Source organism: Rattus norvegicus, chromosome 13 (genome assembly GCF_021556685.1).
Source record: "Rattus norvegicus strain SHRSP/BbbUtx chromosome 13, alternate assembly SHRSP_T2T, whole genome shotgun sequence".
In the NCBI taxonomy this organism is placed as follows: domain Eukaryota; kingdom Metazoa; phylum Chordata; class Mammalia; order Rodentia; family Muridae; genus Rattus; species Rattus norvegicus.
In genome coordinates this window covers 99,890,963-99,915,141 of record NC_141546.1, presented here as the reverse complement: position 1 = coordinate 99,915,141, position 24,179 = coordinate 99,890,963, and the positions used below count along the sequence as shown (strand labels likewise).

The window sequence follows — 24,179 nt, the reverse complement described above, 5'->3', positions numbered from 1 at the left end:
TGGTTGGTTGATCTTCAGAAGAACCTGCTAGCTGAACTTGTAGGGACACCTAGCAAATCTGCCGCAGAGGTAAAAGAAAAACTGGTGTTTGCCTGACACCCAAAATGAGCCTTCATCAACGCCCGGCGCTTTCCCATCTCTCCCAGGTGCTCTGCACTAACATCACTTCTCAGCAGGGCACCGTCTTTCTGGACAATTTGTTTAAAAAAAAAAAAAGAAGGACAAACAATATGAAAAGTGTGAGTTGGACAAATCTAACCTTAATGCGTTCCATAAGATGGTTCATGTCTGACCCTCCTCAGCTTTCATCAGCAAAGTCCTCCACCCACGTCACCCCGCGGTCACGTCACGCTTCTTTGATGAGGAGCCAAGGCAATAGGAGAAGCCATGGCTTGAAACGATAGCATCAGAGATGGAAGCAAGAATAGGGAGCCCCCACTTTCCGTCTGAAACCACAACAATTGGAGGAGATTCTGGCCTGAGAGATGAATCTGCAAATAATGGTACCCAGATGGCAACTGCAGCTGTTCTCAGCAGCAGCACCTCTGCTCATCCATCTTCCGGACACACCCGGGCTGAGGAGGAGTGAGAAATTGAGCTGACAGAGCCATCGGAGAGCCTCCTCTGCCTTCTGCATTCTTTTCCTTCGATCATGTTCCTTCGGCTTCAGACTTCTTGTTCTCACCTTTGTACTATGACTGTGATGACACGGAACCACTGCCTGCGAACCAGGGTGAGTAATGGTCCCAGGCCCCAAAGCAATACCTCATGCCTAGTATATTGGGTTGGGAGTGGAGCAAAGAGAGGTGGAAATGTGGCTCGAAACGCCTGGGTAGAAAGACACCTTGTGGTGTGGACCCTGGATATACCCAGGGAATATCTGAACATTGATACCTATCCTCTGATTAGGTCCAGGGATCTCACAAATGCAAGGCTCCAGAATTTATTGTTCAAATAGATTTGATTCCTAGCCAGGGGGGTTTCTGGTCACTGATCACTTTAGAGCTAATTAGAAAAAGCAGATGACCCTGGAGATATTTAACAGGCGGCATTAAGCTGCTGCTTCGTCCTTATGACCTGGAATTTCACCAGCTCTGTAGCAGTGTGACGTAAGCCTTAGATGTTGATAAGGAGAACAAGATTCCTGCCGGAGCTAAGAAGAGGTTGACAAAGGAGGAAGGGATCAATGCAAGTCTTTCGTTCTTCACTGTATAAACTCCTTCATAACGCCTGGAGTGGGGAGAGAGAAGCGCAGTGGGTTCCTGCACAGAGGTGGCTGGTTGTCACGTGACCATCTAGACCGCTGAGTGGAGAGCCCCACTCTGAAGCCAGCAGAGGTTGAAATAAGTCATCCACACATTTTAAAGGAATCGGAGCAAATTGTAATGGGGAACTAACTAACTAATGCCTCTGAATCCTTGCAGGCTACCCAGGTCTAACACGGACTTCCAAAGCCAAGTCATTATACTTAGAACGCTAGCATGTAAGTAAGTACATTTTACCTCACCCACCAGCTCCTGACCAAAACATCCAGCTGTTTGCTACTTATTATAAAAGACAGGCTTTGCTTTCTGTGGGTGCCAATGGGATTGTGGAAGCAGGGAACGCCTATGACCTGAAATGTTTCTGCTCTCTCAGATTGCAGAAATGGACTATCTCACCACCATGTGGAAGGCGGAGTTCATTTGCCTTCTCTAGCCAAAGCCTTTTCTGAGAAGCCCAGAAACAAAACCATATTTTCAAGTGTGGAGGAGAATGTCTTTGTAAACTGTAAAGAACTCACGCTGAAGTAGCGTAACTGTAAACCCCTCGTAGGTGAGACCAGAGAAGCCTGTCAATCAGTATAAGACCAATAGACAGGGATTAGTAATCGATGGCCTATTCTTTTGCTTTTTTCTCCTTCACTAAGGTCTCAGGTTAGTTCACAGACAGCCATTCAAATGACATTCAACATTCAAACATGCACAAGGAGAGAGGTTGGGGATGGGATACAGTGGAGGAAGTGGGAACTTGTAGCCATGGAGGATTTCAGAAACGGGGGAAGAAAACTCAGCTAAATCCAGGAAGACGGCACAAGAGCGTCAGTTGAACTGGTCACAGAGCATGGGCCTAGCATGCCGGTGACCTCAGTTGGAAAAAAATGTAATTTTTTTTTTAAAGACAAAAATCAGTTGTGGTTAGATGTGAATTGTAGGTCACATGTGCCCGTGAGTGTGAACACTTGTCCCCAGCTGGTGGTGCTGTTGAGAAGTTTGTAGAACCTTCAGGAGGTGGAGCCTTGCTGCAGGAAGTGAATTACTTGGGGGGGGGGGGGATGACTTGATAGCCTGACATCACTTCCTGTTCTGCTGGTGCTTCCTGCTCCTAGCACCATCTCTTCACCATGAAGAATCTCCTAAACTGTAGGCCAGAAAACCCACCCATCTCAAGCTGCTTTTTATGGAGTGTTTGGTCTCAGCCATAGGAAGGACCAGTGACTAATACAGCCCGGGGCAGCATTCTTAGAATGTGGCAAAGGCATGATCATAGAGCGGGGTGACCCTTACTAACAAAGGTGTTGGGGACAAAGTGGATTCTGATCGGCCTCACTCCCTGGAGCAGGGTGGGGCCGTGTAAATACCACTCAACGAAGGTCCACTCATCCCCCCTAACCTCAGGTCTGTAAGCGTGTCACTTGTCCCCAACTACTTCCTTGACAAGAAAACTAGGGGAATGACACCTCCTACTTCCCCATGTTATTATTACAAAGATTGAGTACCAGGATTACAGAAGGACATTTTGAAAGTTTTGAAGCCCCTACAAAAATAGGTAATTAATTTTATTCTAATAAATGGTTGATGATCATATATGCAATAGATTATTAACTGCTTCCTAAGAACATGACAAAATATTTATCACTACACTCATCTTGAACACTGTTACCCTTTAGGCGGGGTTAAGAAGGAGGAAGCAAGAGTCCCTTCCAGTCACAGAAGTGCTGCACTGATTGAAAAGGCACTTACAATTTCCATAGGCTCAAATATGTGTTTGCACATTACAATGTCCATAGGCTCATATATGTGTTTTCACGTTACAATTTCCATAGACTCATATATGTGTTCGCACATTACAATTTCCATAGGCTCATATATGTGTTCGCACATTACAATTTCCATAGGCTCATATATGTGTTTGCACATTACAATTTCCATAGGCTCATATATGTGTTTGCACATTACAGTTTCCATGGGCTCATATATGTGTTTGCACATTACAACTTCCATAGGCTCATATATGTGTTTGCACATTACAACTTCCATAGGCTCATATATGTGTTTGCACATTATAATTTCCATAGGCTCATATATGTGTTTGCACATTACAATGTCCATAGGCTCATATATGTGTTTGCACATTACAATGTCCATAGGTTCATATATGTGTTTGCACATTACAGTTTCCATGGGTTCATATATGCGTTTGCACATTACAATGTCCATAGGGTATTACATGTGTTTGCTCTGGATATGGGTCAGCAGCAGTTACTGCATCCCACCATGCATTTAAGGCTTTCCCCATACATTTTCGGAGAGATAGATGTACTCCTGAAAACCTTTGTCAACCTGAAGAATTCTGAATGACACTGAAGGAAGGGAGTAAAGGGACCCAGGTGAGGACTAAGCCAGATGCCCTTGAATGCAACTGATTAAGGGTGCCCTTTGTTCAAGACACTTTCTTTCCTTCTGCTGTAGTGTTACCATGTACATTGTTGCCTAGAAAAGCACTGAAATAAATATAGAAATGTTGACTCCTGAAATGTGACTGGAACCCTTTAGAGGCACGGTGCTCTTGCCCAGTATGCAACCTTCCCAAGGGTGCCTGACAACCCTGAGGCGTTTTGTTTTATCTCATACCTCTATTTTGTGTTAATAATTTTGCAGAAGGTATGGGCCACCATTTGCAGTTTGCAAAGCAACACGGACAAAATACTGGAGATGGGGGAGGTGATTCTAGGACCCAGCGTGACGGTCATTGTGATAGTAAGCCGAAACCAAATGTTTAAATATGAGCAGAGGCTCAGAGGGCTGTTTACACTTTGTTTTCTTACAGTTACTGTGTGGCTCAGTCCACCTCACTTAACCCTTTCACTCCCTCTTACATCATCCATAAACATAACAGCTACATTTTAATGAAAGCACTTAGTGTGTAGGTCATCTGTGTATAATAAATCTGCCCCATATGAAATGGATCCATGAGTTTTAAGTTGTATATTTCATCTGTTAGTATATGAATGCCATATTAAATTAAGGGTGGATTCTGAGGCTCTGATCAGCCAAAATAATGTTCTCTACTCCTGCTTATATTGTTCAACACCACTCCAGTATTTTAGACAAATGTTAAAGCATTTTAGTGATGGAAACTATCCAACAGTCCACCAGAGGGGGACTTTTTAAATATTTATAGGAGTACTAGAAAGTTATTCAGATGGCAAGGCAAGTGTGTATACTGTTTAGGAAGTAAACGTGTTAAAATCCCGTGTGCATAAAAAACTAACTGAAATGGGTGGTAATAAAGAATGGGTGGACAGACATTCGTAGTAACTGACAAGCTAAAACCAGAACGGGGTGTGGGACTGTGTCTCAGGAGTGATGCGAAGCTAGCTTGAAGGTGGGTGATTTCCTTTTTCCTGCTCGACTGTGTTTGCTTTTGATAAACTTACAGAGTAGCCATAACATTGTTTCAGTTTAGAACTGTGTTGAAAAGATTGTGCCGGGGAAGAGAGAGAGAGAGAAAGAGAGAGAGAGACAGAGACAGAGACAGAGACAGAGACAGAGACAGACAGAGACACAGAGACAGACAGACAGAGAGAGAGAGACAGAGTCAGAGACAGAGAGAGACACAGAGAGAGAGAACAAAGAAACAAAAAATAGAAAGGAACAAGGATTGAATCAGAAGGAAGATTTAATTCTGATTTTAAACAAGAGGCAAGCACTGGATTCACGATGAAGGGAGTTCTAGCACGTGAGGAAACTGCTTTAGGTAATCACTGAGCAGATTTGGCATTTGTAGCTGACATCAGCTACCATCTTCAGTCATTCCCTCCACGCCACTTGAACTCGGTGTTATGGACTGTTAGGGAAGACAAGGTAAGTAAGGACTCAGCAGGAGGGGATGGAAACTTCCACCCTCGGGCTCTGGCACAGGGGCCACAGGTGGTGGAAGACAGCTGTAAATGCAGCCCAACACAAAATCACGAGCACACTCAACATTAGACTTTTTTTCACTACTTTTTGTCACTCAATAGTGACCCAGCTGTGTGGCTCTGACGTGTGAATGTAGACGAGGACAATGAGATGTCACAGTGGGTAAATATCTGACATTCCTGCTGGGAGACAGCAGCCCAAGCGGGGCATTCTTCCCTCCAGTGTTGCTTTATTTACCCGAATCTGTGCGCCTACGACTTGCTTTTGCTTTACCTGTGAGGAACAGGTTTCTGCTGCCGTTAGAAAGGAAAATGTCCTCTCTAGGTACATGGGTCTCAACACTTGGTGTCCAGCTGGGTGCTACGTTGGGAAGCAGAGTCTAGATGGAAGAATGGAATACCTGGAGACTGGTTTCATGGAATAAACCACTGCCCACTTCCGGTCCTTCCTTTCCTGTTTTCCTCCTTCTTAGATAGGTAGGCAAGTGATAGATGAATAAATGATAAGTAATAGATTAGGTGATTGATGGATGGATAAATAGATATTACATAGGTAGAAAATATTAGATAGATAGATGATAGATAGATGATAGATAGATAGATAGATAGATAGATAGATAGATAGATAGATAGATAGATAATGGATGGATGGATGGATGGATGGATGGATGGATGGATGGATGGATGGGCAGGCAGGCAGGCAGGAAGAACGCTGGTTGATGAAAGGTAGGCAGACTTCCTGGTCTACCTAAACGTGAGCAGGCTCCTAACATCCCTTTCTTAGTGGATAAAATAAATACTCCCCTGAGTTGCATCTCGTGTGGTTTTTGTTCACAGTGATAGGAAACTAGGTGACATGGGCCCATGTTTCCTCCAGGAACTTCCTACCCTTTTAAGGTTCTCAGTGCTGCAGCAAGTGAGCACAGCCAGGTGACATTCGCAGAACCGATGGCCCTTAGAGCAGCCATCATGCCACCCACTCAGCGAATAGTCCTTCTGTCACATGAGGAGACCACAAGGATTACTGAGCCACCAACTTTATAGAAGTCTTGAATGGAAATATCTTAGGACATGCAGGATGTTATTTATTCCCAGCCTGTTAATAAAGATGAAATAGAATGCATTCATGGGCAGAGGAGTGGCTGGGAAGGCCTGTCCGTAAGCAGATACATGGTCCTGGTGTGGTAGGAGAAATGGGTGGCTCACAGGAAGCTGTGCTCAGCGCATAGCTCATGTGGAAACACGTGCACAGTCACGAACAAAGGGTAATTGCAGGGTGGTTTATTAATTGAAACTAAATGTCCTCTGAAGCATGGTTGGATACTAAAAACCTCAACACATGACAAAAGGACACGCACAGTCAGCAAAGAAACCTCAGTTTTGAATGCCGTGCCAAGAAGCAGAAAGCTGGCTCCTTATACCAAGGAAACCACAAATGGACTCCCAAGGTTCTGAATAATGAATCGGAATCTCTCAAGTCCCTCCTTTCCTCCCCCCTGTGTCATTTTTCCTCTCATCTCCTGTGTGCACTGAAAACGGGAGCGTCCAGGTCATCTTTCACATGAGGTCAGCAACACGTGGGGGAAAATGAGAGTCACACATTCCATACTGAAGGCTAAGAGGTAAGAGGAATAAGACAGATATGAAATGAGATCTCTAGCAGTGTGCCACCTTCTCCCATGGGCGAGTAAACATGGCCAGCATTCAGTAATTCTGCATGTACATGGCAGTGTGTGTGTGTGTGTTTGTGTGTGTGTGCATATGTATGTGTGTGTGCATGTGTGTATGTATATGTATTTCCATATGTATGTGTGTGCATATGTGTGTATGGGTGTGTGTATGTGTGTATGTGTGTGTATATGTGTGTGAGAGAGAAAGCATATGTGCACATGTATATTTATATGTGTATGTGTGTGAGCATATATGTATGTGTGTATGTGTGTGCATATAGGTATATGTGTATGTGTGTGTGCATGTGTGCATGTGTGTATGTAGATGTATTTCCATGTGTATGTGTGTGCATGTGTGTGTATGTGTCTGTGTGTGTATTGTGTATGCGTGTGCATGTGTGTATGTATATGTATTTCCATATGTATGTGTGTGCATGCGTGTGTGTGTTGATGCTGAATGTCTTCCTCTACCTTTTTCCACCTTACTTTTGATTTTTGGAGGCAAGAGTCTCTGAACTTGGAGCTCAAGGATTCAGCTAGACTGGCCAGCCAGTGCTCTTCCGAGCTCCCCTTGTCTCTGCTCCCCAATTCCCGCCAGCACTGGGACTATAGGTTTGCCACTCTATGGGAGCTTACATAGGTTCTAGGAATCCAAGATCAAGCTCTCGTACTCACATGGCAGGTAATTTCGCACCCAAGCCACCCTCAAGCCCCTGGTTTTCTGATCTTTCTGATAAGTTTGCTTCTCAGCACATTCATGAGATGATACTTGAAGGGCTGGCTGATATAGTGACCAAATCCTACCGAACAAATTTAAAATGACTCCTGGATATCTTTGTAAGTGGGTACTGTAGGACATTCCTTGTGTTGAACCTTCTAGATCCAGCTCTAAAATATCCTTTCATGATGCTTCACTAAAGCTTCTTCCTTGCCCATGAAATAATAACGCTGGGCTCAAGCCAACATCACACATCTGTCCACACCACAGAATCCAGAACACTTAATTGTTCTCTCTTCTTATGAGATGAAATATGTTCTCCTTGGTATGAGTTCACGTAAATGGGCTGCTTCATTAAGGTGATATTTGTTCATGAACAAGGTCTGAGTGCACAAAGAAAGACTTCATTCTTCTGCTTCATAATTGCACTTAGGAGGAGGCTAGGGAGGTAGCCATATATGAACCAATGTCATATTCTCCTGTCTTTTAAAAAAAATCATCTTTGCAAGACAAAGTCGAAGGAGGCAAAGGGAAATCTCTAGCAATGAAGACCACATAAGAAGTTTCCTATTCTTGATGTCTAAAACTTTTAAAGGGTAGTAATGGTATTTCCCAATGAATTGTCTGCAGGCTCTAGAAAATTCTTTCTAGACAACATGCAGAGCGACTAAAGGACATGGTTTCGGTTTCTGCAGTGTGACTGTCAGCTCAAAGTCAATGCTTGTTTCCAATCTTTGTAAATCTACCATATCACTTGGCTCCCAGCATGAGACCCTTTCAACTACAGTGAGCCTGAAGGCCGATTTTCACTTGTGCATTTGATCCTGTCTTTGGATTATTCCCAGTCTCTCCATCCCCCAGGCTAGCAAAGAAAATTAACCCTTTCAGGGTTGGTCAGGTCTAGTTTGACACTCTTTAAAAACTTCAAGGCCCTAGTGAGGAGGGGTAATAAAGGGGAGAAGAAGCCAGGGTAGAAGGCAGAATGAAATAGGACCCATTGCAAAGGCAAGGACCCCAGGCAAGGCGGGGAGGCCAGTTCAGGATGCTGAGCACGCATTGGCCCACATTCCCTCGCTGCTCTTTATGAAGGCACATGGGATATGTGCCATTGTTAATACTGAAGTGAACATGATATTGAAAAGATTACATCACAGCCCTCAAGAGAGAATGGCCCTCCCCCCTTGAGTTCTTTCACCATATGTGCTCTCTACTTGTAGTTTTAAAACAAGCAACTTTTACACAAGAGGGAATAATCTTATTCAAGGATACACGAAACCTAATCTCTTACTCCTCAGATGCTGGGAAGGAGATTAGAGGGTGCAAAGCTGTTCCCATGGCTCTTCCTAGAAAGGAAGCTCTAAGGGAGCTGTTCTCAACCCGTGGGTGTGACCCTTTGGGTTCAAAATTACAGTTATGATTTTATGGTTGGGGGTCACCACACCATGAGGAACTGCAGCATTAGGAAGGTTGAGAACCACGGCTCTAAGGTGTCATGACTTCATCAGATGTCACAGTGGAGGGAAGTGACCATATCCCATGATGCTTCTGGGGGGTGGGAAGGGTTGTGGTTTCTTAGTATAGCAACAGAGAAAGGAGAGGCATGAGGAGGAATAGATTTTGAACAATGTAATGTTTGGAATGTGATTCAGACTCCTATAGCAGTTGTTATAGTTTCCCAGGTTCAGTGCCCACCCGATACATGGGAATGGTACCAATAGCATAATGGGGGTTCTATAACTTTCCAATGTGTACTGCTATTAACCATGAAGGACTATGATTGCGCCTCCTCCCTCCTTCTTTCCCCCTTCTCTGTCTTACACACACACACACACACACACACACACACACACACACACACACACACACACACACAAACCCCTAGAGTTTTGAGAGCTGAGCACTTAGCCTCCTGACAGATGAAACACAGGTGGGTCAATACCATTCGAAACAACCTGACATGAAACTGACTCCAAGGTTAGACCTGGTTATCCTCCTGTGAAGATAATCCTTTCAGCATCTGGGCAAGGGGAGATACAAGAGCTGACACAGGTGCCTAACCTACCCACCCATGTTTGCTTTGGTGACAGGACACCACCAAGGAACTGTTGTTTATGTGGGCTGTCAGGACAGTTACAGCTGAACTGACCCACTGTTCTAAAAAGGCAGAAACACTGAACTGCAAAAGAAACTGGGTAGGGAAATGCTGATGGAGGTAAAAAAGGAAAATGTGTCCTAGGTGGAACTTCCCACAGACTTCCAAACTATCTGTCAGTATGTGTAAGGTAGGAGCTCAGAAAAAAAGAAAGGAAAGGAAAGGAAAGGAAAGGAAAGGAAAGGAAAGGGGAGAGGAGAGGAGAGGAGAGGAGAGGAGAGGAGAGGAGAGGAGAGGAGAGGAGAGAAGAGAAGAGAAGAGAAGAGAAGAGAAGAGAAGAGAAGAGAAGAGAAGAGAAAGGAGTAACCAGAACTCCCAACCATGCTTAGCAGTAAAATTCAACCAATAAAAAGCATACTAATCTTTAGTATTTCAGTATACTCTAGTATACTGAATATTAGTATTTCAGTAAATTTGGTATACTTTAGTATAAAGTATAATCTTTAGATTTTCAAATCCAACTGTGAATATTTGGACATTTTGGAAGCAGCATTTGGCTGGGGATTCTCTTAGTATAGCTTTGTCCCCCACCCCTGTTAATCTTCAGAAGCAGGATAGAAGTTTGACCCTTGTCAGTCATGGTTTTTCCATGGTAATAACCAATGTGTACGTGGAAGGGGAGGGTGTGGAGAAAGCAAGGTCACAGTGGCGGGTTTTGTCTGGTGGCGTGAATGGCACATTTCTTCCTTGAGCCTCACTGCACTGCGACAGCTTTCAGTGAGGCACGAGCCAGCACTGAGACCAGTAGTGTGAGCCTCTCATCTAAACTGTGCTGACATCAGGGTAGATCTGACAGCATTGAGAAAACTGGTAGAAAACCAACATTTTTAGGATGGCAGATCCTTCTTTGGGTTCTGTAATTTTAGAGTGAATTGGAATGGGAAACCTGAAAAGGAAACAACAAAGACAGGGATGCAGAACAGAAACCACCACTCTGGTGTGTTGCAGGGTATCTTAGTTCGCAGTGATGTGTGAGGCCTCACCCTACACATTTAAAAAGAGAGAGCAGATTACAAGCCTTGCGGTTAAACCAAGCCAGCTGCATCTTTCCTGATACAAGTCCGAAATGTATCGAGAAAATATTTTGGATAAGGGAGCTAAAGCCACCCTGCTTCTCCATGTCATCCTGGCCACACATCCGTTCCATATTGAATTGCATGAGAAATTCTACCATGTGTTAGCCAAGGCTCCCTAGAGGATCAGAATCAGTGGGAGGGGATTTATTAGACTGGCTCAATGGTACACAATATGGTGCTGAAGGTCTCAGGTGTGTGTGGGGGAAGGGGGGGTCCTGAAGAACCACTAGTCTTAAATCCATGCTGGAAAGCAGAAGCAGCTGGATGCTGATGTCAAGGAAATGGTATTGCGGTAGCGGAGGCAGCAGCAGAATGGATACGCTCATTAGCAAGAGGTGAAGACAAGCAGGCACAAAGCAGTAGCTTTTTCTGTAGATGTCTGACATCTCAGACACCCGCTCTAGGGAAGGGTCTTAACCCCATCAGTTACCTCTTCTAGGAAGTACCCTTTACACACCCACCCAGAGATATGTCTCCTAGTTGGCTGCAGATCCAGTCAAGTTGGCAATCAAGATGAACTGGCACAAACCCCCCAACCCTGGGAAACACCAGCAACTGTAATATGGGGGTGGGGGGGTGGACCACCTGAAAAATATAAGGAAATCTTATCATGCAGCTCTGTTCTGATTCAAAAAGAAAAAGGGGCTTAGGCTCACAAATGCTTTGTTTAATTTCTTAATTTAGTCTCTTGTCCATTAAGAAAACTCAACCACAGGTTGCTAATAATAGAAAAACTCCATGTAATAAATCACCCCAAGATATTAAATATTATTTTACTCATCAGTGCCTAGCAGGAAATCTGACTTACAAGTATCTGAAGTCAGCTTTGCTCAAATGCACTTGTTCTTCACATGTATAGAGTGTTGTTTATTGTATATACCCCATAAGAATATGAAATATTTAACCTTACAAACTTCGTAGGGATTTGTCATTGTTTCTAGAATTTAGATCAGTTGCTTACAAGTAGTATATGTTTAAAATAAGTCATGAAGCATGTCCTGTTTTTAACCTTAGGCACTTTTATTTCACATATGCTACCCTAGTACACAGGCCATTCTAAATATGATTCCGCGATTCCTTAATGAGTCAAGTTTCATGAAATGCCCCCATTCCTTTACTCTCACTAGAGCAGTGATGGCTTCAAATTCAGAACCAAGGAGGTGAGGACGTCTTCCCTGCTGGCTGGTACCAGAGGCCACTGAGCCTGCTTCCCCATCCACATCCATCCATTCCATAAACCTCTGAGGTCCTTCCTACCTGCTCCCACACCAGTCAGTAAAGTGCTTACACTCCTGGGGGCTTTGTCCCTCCAGAGAAAGGTGCTTATGCTCAGAGAGTTTCCCATCCTGGTTACAGACCCATTGACTTATGATTTCTACATAAACCATAAGTCTACTTGCGCATTCTACAACACTGGGCTTGCCCGCCCACTCTCAGAGGCTGGAGTGGCTCCCATGGGCTGATCGTGCGTCTGCACATCTTTACACAGTGCGCCCATGCTATTAGCCATCCTGGCTGTCTGCTGATTCATTTGGGGCTTGTTGATGTTTGTGCTTGTCCGCAGTACTGAGGGTGAAACCAAATGCTTCCTGTATACTGGGAAAGCACGCTTCATCACTCACCCAGCAACACCCTAGCCCTCCATTTTGTTCTGTGTTATTTCTAATGGCCTGTACATCAAGAGACTCAGGGATTCTGCCTCACTTGCCACTGATCATCACAGCACCCAGCCTGAGAGGACAATTAACACATGTTGGAGGTTAGGCTAGAGAGATGGTTCAGTGGTTGAAAGTTCAAGCTGCTCGAAAGTACCTGAATTCAGATCCCAGCACCCGGGTCAGAGGGCTCCCAACTCTAGTCCCATACAGCTCTAATCCCATACACCTAACTCTAGTCCCATACAACTCTAGTCCCACACAACTCTAGTCCCACACAACTCTAGTTCCACACAACTCTAGTTCCTCTTCTGGTCTCTACCATTACCCCCACACATGTAATATATACATACACAAACATACACACGTACATGTAAATAAAATAAGTCATAAAAAATTAGGGATGGTGGGGAGTATAGCAAAGTGGGATTTAATTTTCCAAAAGCCTCAGGCCCCGCATTTACATAATTTAGCAAATTAAAAGTCTCAATCTTTCCAAACTCTTGTTCAAATTTCATTCGATACAAAGTACATCTGCTCAAATCCATGCTGGCTTGCAGTCACACTTAGCCCCAATCCGTGCCATGCCCCAAAGGAAGTGCACACAGCAGTGTTGAGGGGCAGGGTAAATTTGAAACAGTCCATTGCCCATTAACTGGTTTGTGGAGCAACAACAAAGCAAGAAACAAGGCACGATTCCGGAACTGGTACTCGAACGGGGACGTTCGAGTTTCTCCACCGTCTGTAAATTGCTCCAGCTGTTTTCATGGTTTACAAAATTGAGAGAGGCAAACTCTAGAGACAAATTAAAACCCTGGAGCTGCTCAGAGATGATTTTGCAGCGAAGATGCTTTGCTATGTGGCCAAGTCTACAGCTGCATGTAGAACTCTGTACCGGGCCCACTGTCACCGTTTACAGTCCGTGTCATCTACCCAATGGGATAAGGGCTGGTGCACATCGGAACACTGAGCAGTCCAGAAAACGGCCTGGTGTATAGCTGTGATCCACCAGGAGAGGACAAGGGCACACTATTTTATTATGAGAAAACTAATGGAAGGCCACTGGGAGATGCCCTGTGGTTCCAGGGCATGAACAGTGGGTGAGTAGTGCCATCTTTTGGCAGTGAGGTGCCCTGACATTCTCAAAGTAGAAAAGGGTTTTGACCTCCTGAGTGTGGGGCTCCAGGCAATTTAGTAACGTTTCTAAAGCTCTTTCCTGGGTATCCTTGGGTGGCATCTTGCTTGGAATGAGACTTCTTGGACTTCTTCACATCCTGCTCAATTCGTTATGGCCTAAATGGCTGATGTTAGCTACCATTTCTCTCTATTGCTCCCAGGGAAAACAGAGGAGCAGTTAGGAAACACTGGAAAACAAGAGTGCATGTGTAAACCACCATGTATTTAAGAATTGGTTGAGTTCGTACAGGAGAAACAAACAGAGTCTGTTTGATCTTGGGTAGTCCTTTGAGTCTAAAAGCCTTAACTTACCCCAAGCTATGACATCTTGGAGATTTATAGTACCTGGAGAAGCATGGAATTTTCCAGAGGAATAAATTAAACATGCATGTAACATGAACAGCATGCAGGTATTGGTGTGTGTTCCAGAGATTTCCCACCTTGAGAAAAATCTAAATATAACTGCATTGGTACCCAATTATCCTAGTAAAAGGGAAAGACTTTAGAGACTAAGAATGAACCAAAAGACAGGGGCTCAGAAGCCATGGAGGAGCTAGAAATGACACCTTCATTCCACTGAAGTGAAAAAGAGTTTCAAAGAACACAGTTGAGGAATCCTCTCTCCTCCCCTCAGAACATCCACGGTTAAGGGGGAGTCATTTAAAAAGTTTAGAGAACGTTTCCTGGAAGCTCTGGAGATCACGGTGACACCTGAAGGAAGCGGCAGGTGTGTAAGGTCTCATGGCTCCACAGATAGCAGAGGCCCAATTTGTCTGATCAGGCAGTGAAGTCCTAGCCCTACTGTGTGTCTCACACCATCTCATGCCTGGTGGGACAGCAAACAGCAACAGGGAGAAAACTGGAGAAAATCCAAGGACCAGACCAAACCAAATAGACAGGAGTGTTGGCATGGTATATGGGGCTTCCAGAAACAACAGGCTAAGGAGGACTGCTGTGGTGTTTGTCACGTATTCAGAAAACGTCTTTGTGATGGTGCTCACCTTTAATCCCAGGATTCAGGAGGCAGAGGCAAGCAGATCTCTGTGAGTTTGAGGTTAGCCTGGTCTGATCTATGTAGTGAATTCCAGGATAGCCAGGGCTGTGTAGAGTGACCCTCTAACAAGAAAGCAAAACAAAAGAGCAATAAACCAATCAATCAATAAATGAACAAGTGAACGAATGAATGAATAAAAAATAAATAAATAAGAGTAAAGAAAAAGAAACCATGTGTGTAGAGCTGGGAAATAACCCACCAATTGGTAAGATACCTGCCACACATTCTAATTCATTTGAGTTTGGCTCTGTTTTTAAAAAGTAGATATAACATCTTACTTTTTTATAACAGTTTTATATCTACAGAGAAAAAAATCACAAGGATAGTACAAAGTAGTTCCACATAAACCACACTCAATTTCTACTCTGAACAACACCTCTCATTAGTAAAGGCCTTTGACTCACGGTTACTAACGAAGGCCAACAGCTGTGTTGGATGTAGTTTTCAGTTCCCAGATCTATCAGAACTCACACTGCATTTAGCTGTCAAGTCTCCTTAGGCACCTCCTGACCGACAATCTCCCCTGTTTTCCTAGTGTTCTAATGATTGTGACAGTTCAGAGGAGGACTGGCCAAGTATTTTATAATCCGTCCTTCAATTTAAACCTGTCTGATGGTTTTCTCACAATTAGACTGAAATTATGGGTTTAGAGAAAGCAAGCCACAGAGGCAAAACGCCATTTTTATCTCATCACACCAAAGATAGCTACTGCCACTGTGACCTGTGGAGGTTGGTCTTGCCTTTACCACAGGCTGAGACCGTGTTTGTCAGTTTCTTTCACTGGACTGTTTTCTGTTGCTCCTGGCTCCCCCCATGCTGTATTCTTTGGACAGAAGCCACCACAAGGAGCCCAGGTTTGGGGGGTAAAGAGCATGCATGTGCTCCCTTATGGAAAAGGAGACATAGCAGCTATGTAAATTACTTTAAATTATTCTGCAAAGGAAATTGACACTCTTCTCCTACTTACTTATGCATTTATTCATTAGTTGACTTGAATCCATGTGGAGTCATGAATATTTATCCTATATCTCCTGACATACAATTCATGTGTGCAAGCACATGCACACACACACACACACACACACACACACACACACACACACACACCAAGATTATTCTATTCTTGGCCATGTATCCTTTTGGCATGGCCCCAGAAATACAGGGATTTATTTTTGCTGTTGGCTAGTTGATTGCACAGATGTATAGATGAATTAATAAATAGACAAATAGATGATGAATCGATAGATGAATGGATGAGTAGATGGATGGATGGATGGATGGATGAATGGATGGATGGATGGATAGGTGGATGATGGATTGGGTTGGTTGGATGGTTGGTTGGTTGGCTGGTTAGTTATATACTGGTTGGCAAGTTGGTTATTTAATTGGTGTTTGGTTAGATAGCTGCTGGTTAGATAGTTGGTTAGTTGACTAGATGGTTGGTTGGTTGGTTGGTTGGTTGGTTGGTTGGTTGGTTAGTTGATTAGATGGTTGTATGTTTGGTCAATTGGATGATTAGATGGTTGGAGGGTTGGTAAGTTATTTGGTTAGGTGGCTGTTAGATGGTTGTTTGGGTGGATGGAGAGCTAGTTGACTGGTTATATGGTTGGTTTAGTTAACCTTTTAGTATCTCCTTACTTTCTGACACAGCAAAATACTCTGGGTTCATATTTTTCCTACTGCTGCTGGTTCATGTGTCTTCCCCAAAGCACATATTGGAAAAGTAATCTCCATGACTAGTTTTGAGAGGTATGATATTTAAGAGGAGACTGGGCCATTAATTAATTAAGGTTATTATCCTGGGAGTAAGTTCAAAAGTGGGTCCCTAAAAAAATATCTTCGGGGACCTTGCGTTTACCCTCCTTCACTCTTTTGTCTGTCTCTCTCCAGAGTTCTGGGACTACCTTCATATACTTTGCCCTTGTTTTAATATAAAACATCTCTTATAGGCACATGTGTTTGAGTCCTTGGCCCCCAACTGGGAGTGCTGTTTTGGAAGGTTCTGGAACATTTAGGAAGTGGAACCTTGTCATAGTAACTAAGTGACTAGGGTGCGCCTTGAGGTTTGATAGCTTAATTCCACTTCCCTTCACCTCTTTGCTTTCTGACTGCACAAGAAATATTGCCAGCCTGCCTGACACTTAGCTGCAATGTCTTCCCTGTCAGGAAGGACTGTATGGCTTCCTAAGCGCTAAGCCAAAAGAAAAAAGGGGGAAAAAGAGAGTTCCTACTCCCTTAAATTACTTCTTGTTGCGTATTTGATTACAGCAACAAGAAAAGCAACTAAAACAGGCTGGAATGCCTTTGGGTATAAAATTCCAATTCACAAGAGTTGCTGAATACAAATTTGTCATGAGTCTGGGGTTTCTGATATCACCGGGATTTCTGTCTGGACTCTCCTTCTCCTCTCTGTTCCTTGTGATCTCCACTGAAAGAATCCAAATGAGACATAAACAGCATAGTGTAGGAGACAGTATAGTTTATTAAAGTACAGTATTCTATCAAGAGGTAAGAATAGACGATAATGGCCAAATGGGCCATCAGTCTGTTTCTTAGGCAAGCTTTCACTTACTTTATAAAATCCTTTGAACAAGTAGCTTTTCTAGAGGGTCTTTGTCCTATCCAGGTGATTGAAAGGCATGTTTGATGGTCTCTTCTAGGAGAGACAATGGTAGGTGTTTCTCTATTGGAAAACACTCTATGGTATTTGGGGGCTCCTAGCACCAAGTGTAGATAATTAACCATTGATAGTCTTTTAGATAGTTCAGAGTATATCCTCCCAGGACCAGAGATATGAGTCAAGTCTCCTTCTTTAACCAATAATTTAAGTTCTATCGTTCTAATCTTTAGTTTTACAGACTGCTGACCCCAAGGGAGGGGTCTAACTCCCAGTACTGGGCAAGTCTGCTAAAGTCTAACTAGTTGCCTAACACTGGACCTTGACATGTAGAGCTCCATCCCTAGCATGTAGGAGGTAGCATGTGGGAAAGGAAGGGTGTTCTGAGGTTTATAATATAATGTTCTGGCTTTGTTCTTTCTTGGGACCCTTACTCTTTTCCTCTCAAGTGATTTCTCCCTTTCCAAATGGAACTCTCTGCCCTAGCCCTACCTCATCATTGTATATTTAAAGCATTTAACAGGCTTACAACTGGAAAGGTTGTTTCAGTGTGAACCCTGCCTTGACTAGCATCCATATGTGATCTAGAGGCTCCCACGGCAGGACATACCTGACATATGCATGGACCAAACATGAGAACAGTAAACCCAGGTTCCCTGACAGTTGAGGGAAATCTGACCATAAATACAATGGTCCCATGCAGTACCTCCAGTGTTGGGAAGAAAACAGCAACAAGGCCAAGGCCATGGTGAGAGCTTTGGCTCTGGGTCTAAGAATTATGAAGGGCACTGGAGAATTTACACCTTCTCAGCTATCCAATGGAAACATCCATTCAAAATGATGATTCTGTTTCATTTTGATCCCACCCTAGGAATCCTAAAATTACAATTTGACTCTACACAAAGGAGCACACCAAAGAAGAGATTCTATAATTACAGAACACCATACACTACATGCATCTTGGTTTTGCAGTATTTCTATGAGACTTGAAAGCAGGCTGGAGGGGCCCCCATGGGGATTCCTCAGTACTATGTTTAAATACCTAAGGCAGAGAAGACTTCTAACACCTTCCCCCAGCTCCTACCAGGGTGCTTGATGGTCCATTGTCAGCCTTATTGTTAGTGTTTGGTAACTGTTCTAAAGACAGAGAGAAGCTGGTGGATAAAGGAGAAAGTCTTCTCGCAGGATCTAGTAATTCCTAACATGAGACAGTATCTATGCTGGAAGCTCAAATTTCTTATGACCTTCTCCAGGTTTCCTTCTTCTCTTTCATTCACAAGGCCTTACACGTTGTATCTTAGGCACTTACAGCATTGCTTAATCAATAGTCTATCAGGGCTGAGAAGGGTTTGGAGTCTACAGCTCATCACAAAGCCTCCAATAAGCCCCCAAACCAAAATTTGCTCTCTCCCGTGTCTTTTCTGCCCCTTAGATGTTCCTTTGGGAAGTGCTGACCTGCCGATAGAAGAGAGTTCAGGCCCATTCCCGCCAGGTAGGAGCTGTGTGAACCTGGTGATTGACTTATCCTCACATTCCTTAACCAAACAACTAGAAAAAAGGGTGAAAAACATCTGAGTTATAGGGTAACTTAAGTTTAAATGAACTAAAGAAAGCTAAGTGTCCTGAAAACTGTATGGCAAAAATTTTGCTCTTTTGGATATTCCTGTCCTCCAGACAAGATTTTTTGGGATAAAGACTTTATTTCACTCAATTTTGCAGCTGGTTTGCAATCTAGCAGAGATGTGTGTTAGTGAAGTTCAATAGCTTTGAGTTAGATTGATGAATCAGTGAAGAGTACAGTGTCATCTCTCACATGTTCGAGGGAGAGCTCGCATCCTCTCTTATTAGCTTTCAGCAATCATGGTGTCCCTCCAGGCATGTGTGATTCACCGATGATGAAGTGTTCCACTGCTTAATAATAAACATGGACTCGGTGAATGCTGTTGACTGACTAAAAGCTCCCGTGCCCACAGAGGTGGAGAACCAGTAGGTTCAATAGTTTCTACCTGTGATTTCTGAAATAACTGCCTTACTCCCCACAGGGGATCTCTGAGGAAAACCAAACTCAATATGCACTTTGTTTTACAGACATACAGATTTTACCAAGGTTCACATTGAGCTGTTTTTATTTTCACCAACTCTTCCATTAAAGGGAAATTGATTATGCTTATTATAAAGAAAGGTGGAAATGATGCCTGAGCTGCCACTGAGAGAGGGTCTCCCCGCACCACTTTGATTTCTCTCCAGGGAGCCTTTCCAAAGACAAGCCAAGGGGAGTGAAAACCAGAACAGAACACAGACTGCCTAACTACCTGCAACCAGGCTCTCCATGTGTAGGCACACTGCACATGATACCAGGTCTGCTGATTCCACATCAGCACAGAAAGTAAAGGACCTGGAAAGCTGACCTCATAGTACAACAAATGAAACTTCAGAGACAATTACAAAAAGGCCCTGCTGGGTCACATGAAAACAGCATGGCCCTGGTGGCAATAGCCCAGCTAGGCTCACTTACAAAGACTTGTGTCACCTACCAAAGTACGCCCACAATCCTCGTGATCTCTCCTGAATCAAATGCTCCCAGCTGCACTTGGGACTGGAAATTAACTTCCAAATGACTGTGCTTCTTTGGGAAATTCTTGAGAAGTGCTAATGTGTCTCTGAAGAGCCAATCAGAGGAGACAGTTGTCAGAACTGGGAATGGTTGTGTATACCATCTAAAATTCTCTTCCCTTTGAGCTGGTTTTAAAGCTACAAGCAGAGCTGAGTGAACAAGAAAAGTCTCAGCCTAGTGACTTCTGAGTTGGCCTTGCAGGCTGCTACTGTTTGATTTTGGAGTGTCCCCATCCCAAAAGCATAGTAAAGTCAGTGACCACTCTCACTTGAGGTTGGACACAGTGTCAAGAAAGACAAAGGCTGATGACCTCTGGTAGTGTAACTCTCTCACTGTTCTGGGAGCCAGAAGCGAATGGTCTCTGGCAATTTAACTCTCTCTTCCTATTCTGTGGCTAAAAGCCCCTGGTTTCTGTCAATTAACTCCAGCTGATAGCAGCAAGAGATTAAGAAATAAGACTTAATTTCTCTCTGACTCAAGGGCCCCTTGCTGGCCAGGTGAGAGGCTTGGAGTTTAACTCATCATGAGCCAGAGAGAAAAGAGAAGGAAGAAAGGGAGAATTCAAGCGCGTGCGCATGCACGTACACACACACACACACACACACACACACACGCGCGCGCGCGCGCGCGCGCGCGCGCGCGCGCGCACAAAGAATTTGGATGGGCCCAACCACCTGCCTCAACAATTCCACAAGTGTTCATGAATACCTACCTACCTACCTACATACATACATACACACACACACACATATATATGCACATGCATATAGACAGACATAAATACATTTGGTGGATGGGTCTAAGTCCAAAATGCCACATTTTATTGCTTTGCCTCCTGGTCGCTGTGGGTCCCAACAGACCATCATAAATGGCCATAGATTGAAATCTCAGAAACCAAATAAGATTTTCATCCTTATGTGTTTCTTATCTCTGTATTCTTGTCACAGCAAGGGAAAGCTAACACATGGTCAATGAGAAGGAACAGCAAGAGGAAAGGGGAAAGTGGCCCTTGGAGCTAGACAGTGGCTGTGAGGAGGGAGTGCTGCTCTTGCAGAGGACCTGAATTCAGTTTCCAGCACCCAGGCCAGAAGGTTCATAGCTGCAACACTACTTCTAGGGGTACCTGATACCTCTGGCCTCTGCATGCACATGTCCTACACACATACACACACACACACACACACACACACACACACACACACACACTTAATAAAATAAACCCTATTTTTTAAAAATTAGACCCAGAAAGAATTTGGGGGGTGGGGTCTATGTTGGGACAAGAGTGTATTTTTAGATCAGGAGATTGTGTTGTTACCACTTCAGTTTTTGAACATCCTAAAGTCAGCCCCCTAAACCCAAGTAAAACAGATCTGGAGGAGGAGTATGCTCAGACATCAGCATTTTCTTAAACTTTCCAGGTTATCCCAGAATACAGCCAAATTAGAGAAACAACAGCTCCTGCCGTCCGCATCTGAGGGAGAGGCAGAACTGACAGGTCCACAGCCTCTGGAAACCCAACCTAACGCACTGCTTATCCACGCTCACACACTCTGGTTGGCATGCGTCCTGCCTGTTTCTAATGCTGCCCAGAGGGCAAAGAGTTCCTGCAAGCGATTTCTTAAGTGAGTCAACTGACTGTGCATAACTGAGAAGTTGCAGGCATATCAACCAAGGCAGCCTCACTTAAAGACCAAGAGCCGTAATGAGAATAGACCAGGATTAGTCTCTGCTCAATTTCCAAGGACAAAGAGCAATGGTCTCACAGCCGCCAGTGAGCCCTGCAGATGCCAAAGGCTTGGCATGGGCCTAGGTTCAATTGTTTCTAGGGAGAACAGGAAATATTTATTTAGGATTAGAGGCAGCTGCTTCAACAGAACAGCTTGAGGTGCTGGAAGATACAATTAAGAAAATTGTATGAGGGAGGTCTGGAAAGAGACCAGGAGGCGGGGGAGTCTAGGTAAAAGTTGTTTGTATAGGGTTCTTCTGTTGGGGCAGCTGAGTGTTACTAGGCACTCAGAGGAGAAAAAGATAAATATGCCTTCTAATTAGCAGCTGACTCAGGGTTGTGAGATCAAATACAGGGAGAATCCTATTATAGCTGCTGCTTCTGCTGCTGCTGGTGGAGGTCCTCAAAATCCTTTTGTTGAGTGACTGCCTCTATCCTAATGAGTGCCTGCTAGAAACAAAAGATCACTGGTAACTGGTCTTCTCTTAAGGCCCTTTTGCCTCTCCTTCTAGAAGGGAATGTCCCCTCCTAAGTCAGCAGCATTTGGGAAGGGATCAGCCATTAAGATTATTGGGGTTCAACCTTAATGAAATCCCTAATAAAGCTCAGTGCTGTGGTTTAAAAGAAAAAGATTATCACCATCAAAACTGTGCCAGGATTACTAGAAATAAAAGAATGGAGCTGTGTAGGAAAAAAGACTAAAAGCTGTGGATGGCTCTTTTTGTTTTCTAGCCATATAAAATTTGAATTGTTTTAGCAAAATAAGAAAGTAACACCTTTGTCACGCTGCCTTCTATAATTTGCATAAGCACTGAATGGTTGTTTCATCGTAGGGTGGAGCATGTCCTTGTCTCTTGTATTAAATTAAAAATGATTAAATAAAAGAGAATTTATTATATGTTTTTCTTTTCTGAGCTGTGTGTGCATGCATGTGTGGGTTTCCTACATGTGTGTATGCCTGACGTATGTATGTATGTATGTGTATGTATGTATGACGTGTGTATGGTTTGCCTAGACGTGTATATGTGCAAGCACACGTAGGTGTCTTCCACGATAGCACTCCACCTTCTCAGTTGAGGTAGCATCTCTCATTAAGTCAAGAACCCCTTATTTCATCTAGTGCAGGTAGACAGCTTGTGTGGGGATGCCCTGTCTCTGACTCCCATACACTGGGCCACCACACCAACATGACATTTTTAAAAGGGTACTCACACCTTTTAATTAAATTACACTGATGTCTTATAAAAATGTGAGGTTCAACATTTATTTTCCTTTTAAAATATTCCTGACTTTCTGTTTTTAAAGATTTGTAATTTATTTGATGTATGTGAGTACACTGTAGCTGTCTTCAGACATACCAGAAGAGGACATCAGATCCCATTACAGATGGTTGTGAGCCACCATGTGGTTGCTGGGAATTGAACTCAGGACCTCTGGAAGAGCAGCCAGTGCTCTTAACCATCTCTCTAAGCCCCAACATTTATTTTCTTAAAATCAGAGCATTGGATAATTTCAAATACAGTTACTTGGCCAATAGATATGTGTCTAAATAAAATAAATGCAGAACTGTAGATTATAACACAGCAGGCTTCCTTTTTTCTGGTTTTTGAGACATGCTCTTGCTATGTACTGGGGGCCAGCCTCTAATTCACAGTCATCCTACCCCAGCATCCTAAATGCTGGGGTTCCAGGTATATCTACCCCACATGGCATGTCACATGGTCTTCATGCTTTCTGCAAGTGTCTTACCTGCAGAGTCCCTCTCCAATCTTCATTTTACCCATTTTTTTTAATGATACTGTGATTATAGGCAGGAAGCAATAGTGTTAGTGAGTAAGGGTTACCCTAGTGGCTCCGGAAATAAGATTTGTTTCTGACTACAGTTTCCTCTCCTACCATTTCAAGATAGAAGAATCAGAGGGGCAGTTTGATAAACCCACCTGGAAAAAAACTCTAAGGTATGGGTGACCTTTTTTGGGGGGGAGGGGCAATCATGATTTTCATTAACCTACTATAATATAAGAACTCAAACATATTTAAAATAAATGAAAAATCGATTTCTGTAAAAAAAATATTTGAAGAAGTTAAAGGGAAACATAAAAAGGAAAAACCGGAACTTAAAATGTAAAAAAAGAAAACAAGGATGATTAGTAGTCAAATAAAATAATTAGATAAATAGGAACTGCATACAATTTATTTGTTAGTCAAAGAAAAAGTGTTGAAAAGTTAGAATAGTGCCTATGTGACTTGGGGGTACATACTAAAAACAGTTACCTTCATAACTGTATGATCTCAGACAAGAAGACTGTGGGACTAACAATGGTCTGTAAGAGCTGGAGATGTCTGTAAAACCCATAAACAGCCAGACTGAAGTAGTTGAGCGTAGCCACAGTAAGAGGAAAGGCCGGAGAGATAATGTCAGAACACCAGAAGTAAACTTGAGAATGATTTAAAAGGAAAAAAAAAATCATTTTGAAACCAACCAACAAGGCATAACACACAAGCAATTTTTCTACATAAAATCATGCAAGAAGTGAAA

The 24,179-nt window shown here is 43.4% G+C and overlaps 1 long non-coding RNA gene across 1 annotated transcript; it reads left to right on the top strand.

Moving 5' to 3' along the window:
* Positions 1-387: 387 nt before the first annotated feature.
* On the top strand, positions 388-22,537 carry LOC148001866 (uncharacterized). The gene is made up of 4 exons (XR_015636265.1): positions 388-733; positions 1,425-1,483; positions 18,733-18,792; positions 21,333-22,537. It is a non-coding gene; the product is annotated as an uncharacterized LOC148001866 (long non-coding RNA).
* Positions 22,538-24,179: the final 1,642 nt, after the last annotated feature.